At 45.7% G+C, this 12,557-nt stretch overlaps 1 protein-coding gene across 1 annotated transcript in view; it reads right to left on the reverse strand.

Moving 5' to 3' along the window:
* Positions 1–12,557, reverse strand: part of LOC123752215 (uncharacterized) — a 535,987-nt gene that overhangs the window by 232,362 nt on the left and 291,068 nt on the right. The window lies entirely within an intron of this gene.

A 12,557-nucleotide genomic window follows, 5' to 3' on the forward strand; every position in this document is an offset into this window, starting at 1 on the left:
ACAACCTGTACCACCAACAACCAGTTCCACTAACAACTAGTAATACCAACAGCCAGTACCAGCAACAACCAGTCCCACTAACAACAAGTACCACCAACATCCAGTACCACCAACAACCAGTACTTTCAACAACCAGTACCACTAACAACGAGTACCACCAACAACCAGTACCACCAACAACCAATACCACCTACAACCAGTACCACTAACAACAAGTACCATCAACAACCAGTACCACCTACAACCTGTACCACCAACAACCAGTACCACTAACAACAAGTACCACCAACGTCCAGTACCACCAACAACAAATACCACCAACAACCAGTACCACGAACACCCAGCAGCACTAACAAGAAGTACCACCCATAACCAGTACCAGTAACAACCAGTACCACCAACAACCAGTACCACTAACACTCTGTACCACCAAACACCAGTACCACCAACAACCAGTTCCACTAACAACCAGTACAACCAACAACCAGTACCACTAACAACCAGTACCACTAACAACCAGTACCACCAACAACCAGTGCCACCAACAGCCAGTAGCACCAACAATTAGTGCCACCAACAAACAGTACCACCAACAACCAGTATCACCAACACCCAGTACCACTAACAACCAGTACCACCAACAACCAGTACCACTAACACTCTGTACCACCAAACACCAGTACCACCAACAACCAGTTCCACTAACAACCAGTACAACCAACAACCAGTACCACTAACAACCAGTACCACTAACAACCAGTACCACCAACAACCAGTGCCACCAACAGCCAGTAGCACCAACAATTAGTGCCACCAACAAACAGTACCACCAACAACCAGTATCACCAACACCCAGTACCACTAACAACCAGTACCACCAATAACCAGTAACACTAACAACCAGTAACACCAACAACCAGTACCACTAACAACCAGTAATACCAACAGCCTGTCCCATCAACAACCAGTACCACTAACAACAAGTACCACCAGCAACCAGTACCACCAGCAACCAGTACCACTAACAAGACGTACCAAAAGCAAGCAGTATCACCAACAACCAGTACCACCAACAGCCAGTACCACCAACAACCAGTACCACTAACAACAAGTACCACCGACAACCGGTACCACCAACAACCAGTACCACTAACAACCAGTACCACCAACAACCAGTACCACTAACAACCAGTAATACCAACAGCCTGTCCCATCAACAACCAGTACCACTAACAACAAGTACCACCAGCAACCAGTACCACCAGCAACCAGTACCACTAACAAGAAGTACCAAAAACAAGCAGTACCACCAACAACCAGTACCACTAACTCCCAGTACCACCAACACCCAGAACCACGAACAACCAATACAACTAAAACCCAATACCACCAACAACCAGTACCACCAACAACCCGTACCACAAACAACCAGTACCACCAACCCCCAGTACCACCAACATCCAGTACCAATACCAACCAGTACCACCAACAACCAGTACCACCAACAAACAGTATCATCAACAACCAGTTCCACAAACAACCAATACCACTAACAACCAGTACCACCAACAACCAGTACCACTAACAACCAGTAACACCAACAAACAGTACCACCAACAGTCAGTACCACCAACAACCCGTACCACAAACAACAAGTACCACTAACAACCAGTACAACCAACAACCAGTACCACCAACACTCAGTACCACCAACTACCAGTACCACCAACGAACAGTACCACTAACAACCATAACCACTAACAACCAGTACCACTAAAAACCAGTAGCACCAACAACCAGTACCAGGAAAAGCCAGTACCACCCACATCCAGTACCACTAACAACAAGTACCACCGACAACCAGTACCACCAACAACCAGTACAACCAAAAACCAGTACCACCAACAACCAGTACCACCAACAACCAGTTCCACTAACAACTAGTAATACCAACAGCCAGTACCAGCAACAACCAGTCCCACTAACAACAAGTACCCCCAACATCCAGTACCACCAACAACCAGTACTTTCAACAACCACTACCACTAACAACCAGTACCACCAACAACCAGTACCACCAACAACCAATACCACCTACAACCAGTACCACTAACAATCAGTACCATCAACAACCAGTACCACCTACAACCTGTACCACCAACAACCAGTACCACTAACAACAAGTACCACCAACGTCCAGTACCACCAACAACCAATACCACCAACAACTAGTACCACGAACACCCAGCAGCACTAACAAGAAGTACCACCCATAACCAGTACCACCAACAACCAGTACCACCAACACTCTGTACCACCAAACACCAGTACCACCAACAACCAGTTCCACTAACAACCAGTATCACCAACACCCAGAACCACTAACAACCAGTACCACCAATAACCAGTACCACTAACATCCAGTAACACCAACAACAAGTACCACCAACACTCTGTACTACCAACAACAAGTATCACCAACAACCTGTACCACTAACAACCAGTACCACCAACAACCAGTACCACTAACAACCAGTACCACCAACATCCAGTGCCACGAACAGCCAGTACCACCAACAACCAGTACCACTAACAACAAGTACCACTATCAACCAGTACCACCAACAACCAGTACAACCAACAACCAGTACCACCAACAAACAGTACCACTAACAACCAGTACCAGTAACAATCAGTACCACCAACAACCAGTACCACTAACACCCAGTTCCACCGACAACCAGTACCACCAACAAACAGTACAACCAACAAACAGTACCACTAACACCCAGTACCAACAACAACTAGTATCACCACCAAACAGTACCACTAACGTCCTAAACCACCAAGAACCAGTACCACCATCAACCAGTACCACTAACACCCAGTTCCACCGAAAACCAGTACCACCAACAAACAGTACCACCAATAAACAGTACCACCAACAAACAGTACCACCTACACCCAGTACCACTAACAACCAGAACCTCCAATAACCAGTATCAATAACAACCAGTACCACCAACAACAAGTACCACCAACACTCTGTACTACCAACAACAAGAATCACCAACAACCAGTGCCACCAACAACCAGTACCACCAACAACTAGTACCACCAACAACTAGTACCACCAACAACTAGTACCACCAACACACAGTACCACCAACAACCAGTACCACCATCAACCAGTATCACTAACAACCAGTACCACTAACAACCAGTACCACTAACAACCAGTAGCACCAACAACCAGTGCCGCCAACAGCCAATACCACCAACAACCATTACCACTAACAACAACTACCACCGACAACAAGTAACACCAACAACCATTACCACCAAAAACCAGTAATACCAACAGCCAGTACCACTAACAACCAGTAATACCAACAGCCAGTACCATCAACAACTAGTACCACTAACAACAAGTACCACCAACAACCAGTACCACCAACAAACAGTACCACCAACAACCAGTACCAACAACAACCAGTAACGCCAACAACCAGTACCAACAACAACCAATATCACCAATACCCAGTACCACCAACAACCAGTACCACCAACAACCTGAACCACCAACAACCAGTACCAGTAACAACCAGTACCACCAACAACCCGTACCAACGAACACCCAGTACCACTAACAACTAGTACCACCAATAGTCAGTACCACTAACAACTAGTACCACCAACAACCAGTACCACCAACACACTGTACCACCAACAACCAGTACCACCAAAAACTAGTACCACTAGCAACCAGTACCACTAACAACCAGTACCACTAACACAACCTGTCCTCTTAAAAAAGAACGTCTCTTTTGGCCGTTTGCCCGTATGGCCGAATTTGGACGTAATTTGAAAATGAAAAAAAATGAAAATAAATTTGGGATTTTTTTTTTTCAACAACAGTAAGTTAAGGGTCCTCTGATAAGTTAGGTGGGCAGGAAATTCTCATGAAGTTTCAAAACGTTATGAAAAACGTTAATTTAAAGTGTCCTCTTATAACCTCTGCGCCTGCGCCGGACGACTCAAATAGAAAACGGAAAAGAACGGAAAGAAAGGAAATTTCAAATTACGTCCAAATTTTGCCATATCGCGCATACGAGCCAAAAGTGACGTTATTTTTAAGAGGACGGGTTGCACCAACAGCCAGTACCACCAACAATTAGTACCACAAACAAACAGTACCAGCAACAACCAGTATCACTAACAACCAGTACCACCAACAACCAGTACCACCAACAATCATTACCACTAACACCCAGTACCACCAACAAACAGTACCACCAACAACCAGTACCACCAACCACCAGTACTAACAACCAGTACCACAAACAACCAGTACCACCAACAACCAGTACCACTAACACCCAGCACCACCAACAACCAGTACCACCAACAACCAGTACCACCAACAATCATTACCACTAACACCCAGCACCACCAACAACCAGTACCACTAACAACCAGTACCACCAACAACCAGTACCACTAACAACCAGTAATACCAACAGCCTGTCCCATCAACAACCAGTACCACTAACAACAAGTACCACCAGCAACCAGTACCACCAGCAACCAGTACCACCAACAAGAAGTACCAAAAACAAGCAGTACCACCAACAACCAGTACCACTAACTCCCAGCACCACCAACACCCAGAACCACGAACAACCAATACAACTAACACCCAATACCACCAACAACCAGTACCACCAACAACCCGTACCACAAACAACCAGTACCACCAACAACCAGTACCTCTAACAACCAGTACCACCAACAAACAATATCATCAACAACCAGTTCCACAAACAACCAGTACCACTAACAACCAGTACCACCAATAACCAGTACCACTATCAACCAGTAACACCAACAACCAGTACCACCAACAGTCAGTACCACCAACAACCCGTACCACTAACAACAAGTACCACTAACAACCATAACCACTAACAACCAGTACCACTAAAAACCAGTAGCACCAACAACCAGTACCAGAAAAAGCCAGTACCACTAACATCCAGTACCACTAACAACAAGTACCACCGACAACCAGTACCACAAACAACCAGTACCACCAAAAACCAGTACCACCAACAACCAGTACCACCAACAACCAGTTCCACTAACAACTAGTAATACCAACAGCCAGTACCAGCAACAACCAGTCCCACTAACAACAAGTACCACCAACTTCCAGTACCACCAACAACCAGTACTTTCAACAACCAGTACCACTAACAACGAGTACCATAAACAACCAGTACCACCAACAACCAATACCACCTACAACCAGTACCACTAACAACAAGTACCATCAACAACCAGTACCACCTACAACCTGTACCACCAACAACCAGTACCACTAACAACAAGTACCACCAACGTCCAGTACCACCAACAACCAATACCACCAACAACCAGTACCACGAACACCCAGCAGCACTAACAAGAAGTACCACCCATAACCAGTACCACTAACAACCAGTACCACCAACAACCAGTACCACCAACAACCAGTACCACCAACACTCTGTACCACCAAACACCAGTACCACCAACAGCCAGTAGCACCAACAATTAGTGCCACCAACAAACAGTACCACCAACAACCAGTATCACCAACACCCAGTACCACTAACAACCAGTACCACCAATAACCAGTACCACTAACAACCAGTAACACCAACAACAAGTACCACCAACACTCTGTACTACCAACAACAAGTATCACCAACAACCATTACCACTAACAACCAGTACCACCAACAACCATTACCACTAACAACCAGTACCACCAACATCCAGTGCCACGAACAGCCAGTACCACCAACAACCAGTACCACTAACAACAAGTACCACCATCAACCAGTACCACCAACAACCAGTACAACCAACAACCAGTACCACTAACAACCAGTACCACCAACACCTAGTACCACCAACAGCCAGTACCTGCAACAACCAGTACAACAACCAATACCATTAACAACCAGTACCACTAACAACCAGTAACACCAACAACCAGTACCACTAACATTCAGTACCACTAACAGCCAGTTCCACTAACAACCAGTACCACTAACAACCAGTATCACCAACATCCAGTACCACCAACAGCCAGTACCACCAACAATCATTACCACTAACACCCAGCACCACCAACAACCAGTACCACCAACAAACAGTACCACTAACAACCAGAACCAGTAACAATCAGTACCACCAACAACCAGTACCACTAACACCCAGTTCCACCGACAACCAGTACCACCAACAAACAGTACCACCAACAAACAGTACCACTAACACCCAGTACCACCAACAACTAGTATCACCACCAAACAGAACCACCAACGTCCTGGACCACCAAGAACCAGTACCACCATCAACCAGTACCACTAACACCCAGTTCCACCGACAACCAGTACCACCAACAAACAGTACCACCAATAAACAGTACCACCAACAAACAGTACCACCAACACCCAGTACCACTAACAACCAGTACCTCCAATAACGAGTATCACTAACAACCAGTACCACCAACAACAAGTACCACCAACACTCTGTACTACCAACAACAAGAATCACCAACAACCAGTGCCACCAACAACCAGTACCACCAACAACTAGTACCACCAACAACTAGTACCACCAACACACAGTACCACCAACAACCAGTACCACCATCAACCAGCATCACTAACAACCAGTACCACTAACAACCAGTACCACTAACAACCAGTAGCACCAACAACCAGTGCCGCCAACAGCCAATACCTCCAACTACCATTACCACTAACAACAACTGCCACCGACAACAAGTAACACCAACAACCAGTACCACCAAAAACCAGTACCACCATCAACCAGTAAAACCAACAACCAGTACCACTAACAACCAGTAATACCAACAGCCAGTACCACTAACAACCAGTAATACCAACAGCCAGTACCATCAACAACTAGTACCACTAACAACAAGTACCACCAACAACCAGTACCACCAACAAACAGTACCACCAACAAACAGTACTAACAACAGCCAGTACCGCCAACAACCAGTACCAACAACAACCAATACCACCAATACCCAAGACCACCAACAACCAGTACCACCAACAACCAGAACCACCAACAACCAGTACCAGTAACAACCAGTACCACCAACAACCAGTACCAACGAACAACCAGTACCAACGAACACCCAGTACCACTAACAACTAGTACCACCAATAGTCAGTACCACTAACAACCAGTACCACCAACAACCAGTACCACCAACAAACAGTACCACCAACAATCAGTACCACAAACAACAAGTACCACCGACAACCGGTACCACCAACAACCAGTACCACTAACATCCAGTACCACCAACAACCCGTACCACTAACAACCAGTAATACCAACAGCCTGTACCACCAACAACCCGTACCACTAACAACAAGTAACACCAACAACCAGTACCACCAACAAACAGTACCACCAACAACCAGTACCACCAACAACCAGTACCACTAACTCCCAGTACCACCAACACCCAGAACCACCAACAACCAATACAACTAACACCCAATACCACCAACAACCAGTCAACCAGTACCACAAAAAAACAGTACCACCAACACCCAGTACCACCAACAACCAGTACCACTAACAACAAGTACCTCCAACAACCAGTACCACCAACAAACAGTACCGCCAACAACCAGTTCCACAAACAACCAGTACCACTAACAACCAGTAGCACCAACAATCAGTACCACTAACAACCAGTAACACCAATAACCAGTACCACCAACAGCCAGTACCACGAACAACCGGTATTACTAACAACAAGTACCACTAACAACCAGTACAACCAACAACCAGTACCACCAAAACTCAGTACCACCAACTACCAGTACCACCATCAAACAGTACCACTAACAACCATTACCACTAACAACCATTACCACTAACAACCAGTACCACTAAGAACCAGTAGCACCAACAACCAGTACCAGGAAAAGCCAGTACCACCAACTACCAGTACCACTAACAACAAGTACCACCGACAACCAGTACCACCAACAACCAGTACCACCAAAAACCAGTACCACCAACAACCAGTACCACCAACAACCAGTTCCACTAACAACCAGTAATACCAACAGCAATTATAACCAACAACCAGTACCACTAGCAACGAGTACCACCAACAACCAGTACCACCAACAACCAATACCACCAACAACTAGTACCAATAACAACAAGTACTACCGCAACAAGTACCACCAACAACCAGTACCACCATAAACCAGTACCACCAACAACCAGTACCACCATAAACCAGTACCACCAACAACCAGTACCACCAACATCCAGTTCCACTAACAACCAGTAATACCAACAGCCAGTACCACCAACAACCAGTACCACTAACAACCAGTACCACCAACAACCAGTACCACCAATACTCTGTACCACCAACAACCAGTACCACCAACAATTAGTACCCCCAACAAACAGTACCACCAACAACCAGTACCACTAACAACAAGTACCACCATCAACCAGTACCACCAACAACCAGTACAACCAACAACCAGTACCACTAACAACCAGTACCACCAACACCTAGTACCACCAACAGCCAGTACAACAACCAATACCATTAACAACCAGTACCACTAACAACCAGTAACACCAACAACCAGTACCACTAACATTCAGTACCACTAACAGCCAGTTCCACTAACAACCAGTACCACTAACAACCAGTATCACCAACATCCAGTACCACCAACAGCCAGTACCACCAACAATCATTACCACTAACACCCAGCACCACCAACAACCAGTACCACCAACAAACAGTACCACTAACAACCAGAACCAGTAACAATCAGTACCACCAACAACCAGTACCACTAACACCCAGTTCCACCGACAACCAGTACCACCAACAAACAGTACCACCAACAAACAGTACCACTAACACCCAGTACCACCAACAACTAGTATCACCACCAAACAGAACCACCAACGTCCTGGACCACCAAGAACCAGTACCACCATCAACCAGTACCACTAACACCCAGTTCCACCGACAACCAGTACCACCAACAAACAGTACCACCAATAAACAGTACCACCAACAAACAGTACCACCAACACCCAGTACCACTAACAACCAGTACCTCCAATAACGAGTATCACTAACAACCAGTACCACCAACAACAAGTACCACCAACACTCTGTACTACCAACAACAAGAATCACCAACAACCAGTGCCACCAACAACCAGTACCACCAACAACTAGTACCACCAACAACTAGTACCACCAACACACAGTACCACCAACAACCAGTACCACCATCAACCAGCATCACTAACAACCAGTACCACTAACAACCAGTACCACTAACAACCAGTAGCACCAACAACCAGTACCTCCAATACTCTGTACCACCAACAACCAGTACCACCAACAATTAGTACCCCCAACAAACAGTACCACCAACAACCAGTACCACCATAAACCAGTACCACCAACAACCAGTACCACCATCAACCAGCATCACTAACAACCAGTACCACCAACAACCAGTACCTCCAATACTCTGTACCACCAACAACCAGTACCACCAACAATTAGTACCCCCAACAAACAGTACCACCAACAACCAGTACCACCAACAACCAGTACCACTAACAACCAGTACCACCAACAACCAGTGCCACCAACATCCAGTACCATCAACAATTAGTACCACCCACAAACAGTACCACCAACACCCTGTACCACTAACAACCAGTACCACCAATAACCAGTATCACTAACAATCAGTACCACCAACAACAAGTACCACCAACACTCTGTACTACCAACAACAAGAATCACCAACAACCAGTACCACTTACAAACAGTACCACCAACAACCAGTACCACTAACAACCATTACCACCAACAGCCAGTGCTACCAACAGCCAGTACCACCAACAACCAGTACCACTAACAACAAGTACCACCAACAACCAGTACCACCAACAACCAGTACCACCAACAACCAGTACTATCAACAACCAGTACTACTAACAACCAGTACCACCAACAACCAGTAACACCAACGACCAGTACCACCAACAACTATTATCACTAACTACCAGTACCACCAACAACCAGTACCAGTAACAATCAGTACCACCAGCAACCAGTACCACTAACACCCAGTTCCACCGACAACCAGTACCACCAACAAACAGTACCACTAACACCCATTTCTACCAACAACCAGTATCACCAACAAACAGTACCACCAACGTCCAGGACCACCAAGAACCAGTACCACCATCAACCAGTACCACTAACACCCAGTTCCACCGACAACCATTACCACCAACAAACAGTATCACCAATAAACAGTACCACCAACGAACAGTACCACCAACACCCAGTACCACTAACAACCAGTACCACCAATAACCAGTATCACTAACAACCAGTACCACCAACAACAAGTTCCAGCAACAGCCAGTACCACTAACAACCAGTACCACTAACAACCAGTACCACCAACAACTAGTACCACCAACAACTAGTACCACCAACACACAGTACCACCAACAACCAGTACCACCATCAACCAGTATCACTAACAACCAGTACCACTAACAACCAGTACCACTAACAACCAGTACCACCAACAACCAGTACCACCAACAACTAGTACCACCAACAACTAGTACCACCAACACACAGTACCACCAACAACCAGTACCACCATCAACCAGTATCACTAACAACCAGTACCAATAACAACCAGTACCACTAACAACCAGTAGCACCAACAACCAGTGCCACCAACAGACAATACCACCTACAACCATTACCACTAACAACAACTACCACCGACAACTAGTACTACCAACAACCTGTACCACCAAAAACCAGTACCACCAACAACCAGTAAAACCAACAACCAGTACCACTAGCAACCAGTAATACCAACAGCCAGTACCACTAACAACCAGTAATACCAACAGCCAGTACCATCAGCAAATAGTACCACTAACAACAAGTACCACCAACAACCAGTACCACCAACAAACAGTACCACCAACAACCAGTACCACCAACAACCAGTACCTCTAACAACCAGTACCATCAACAACCAGTACCACCAAAAACCAGTACTACTAACAACAAGTACCACCAACAACCAGTACCGCCAACAACCAGTACCAACAACAACCAGTACCACCAACAACCAGTACCTCCAATAACCAGTACCATCAACAACCAGTAGCACCAACAACCAATACCACCAACAACCAGTACCGCCAACAACCAGTACCAACAACAACCAGTACCACTAACACCCAGTACCACCAATTCCCAGTACCACCAACAACCAGTACCACCAACAACCAGAACCACCAACAACCAGTACCAGTAACAACCAGTACCACCAACAACCAGTACCACGAACACCCAGTACCACTAACAACTAATACCACCAATAGCCAGTACCACTAACAACCAGTACCACCAACAACCAGTACCACCAACACTCTGTACCACCAACAACTAGTACCACCAACAACCAGTACCACTAACAACCAGTACCACTAACAACCAGTACCACTAACAACCAGTACCACTAACAACCAGTACCACATCAACCTGTCCTCTTAAAAAGAATGTCGCTTTTGGCCGTTTGCCCGTATGGCCGAATTTGGACGTAATTTGAAAATGAAAAAAAAATTAAAATAAATTTGGGATTTTTTTTCCAACAACAGTAAGTTAAGGGTCCTCTGATAGGTTAGGTGGGCAGGAAATTCTCATAAAGTTTCAAAACGTTATGAAAAACGTTAATTTAAAGTGTCCTCTTATAACCTCTGCGCGTACGCCGGACGACTCAAATAGAAAACGGAACAGAACGTCACTTTTGTGAGTCGATTTCATTTCAAATTACGTCCAAATTTAGCCATATCGCGCATACGAGCCAAAAGTGACGTTATTTTTAAGAGGACGGGTTGCACCAACAGCCAGTACCACCAACAATTAGTACCACAAACAAACAGTACCAGCAACAACCAGTATCACTAACAACCAGTACCACCAACAACCAGTACCACCAACAATCATTACCACTAACACCCAGTACCACCAACAACCAGTACCACCAACAAACAGTACCACCAACAACCAGTACCACCAACCACCAGTACTAACAACCAGTACCACAAACAACCAGTACCACCAACAACCAGTACCACCAACAAACAGTACCACCAACAACCAGTACCACCAACAACCTGTACCACCAACAAACAGTACCACTAACACCTAGTACCACCAACAACCAGTACCACCAACAAACAGTACCACTAACACCCAGTACCACCAACAACCAGTACCAACAACAAACAATACCTCCAACAAACAGTACCACCAAGAACCAGTTCCACTAACTATCAGCACCACCCACAGCCAGTACCACCAACAACCAGTACCACCAACAACCTGTACCATCAACAACCAGTAC

Source organism: Procambarus clarkii, chromosome 19 (assembly GCF_040958095.1).
Source record: "Procambarus clarkii isolate CNS0578487 chromosome 19, FALCON_Pclarkii_2.0, whole genome shotgun sequence".
Lineage (NCBI taxonomy): Eukaryota > Metazoa > Arthropoda > Malacostraca > Decapoda > Cambaridae > Procambarus > Procambarus clarkii.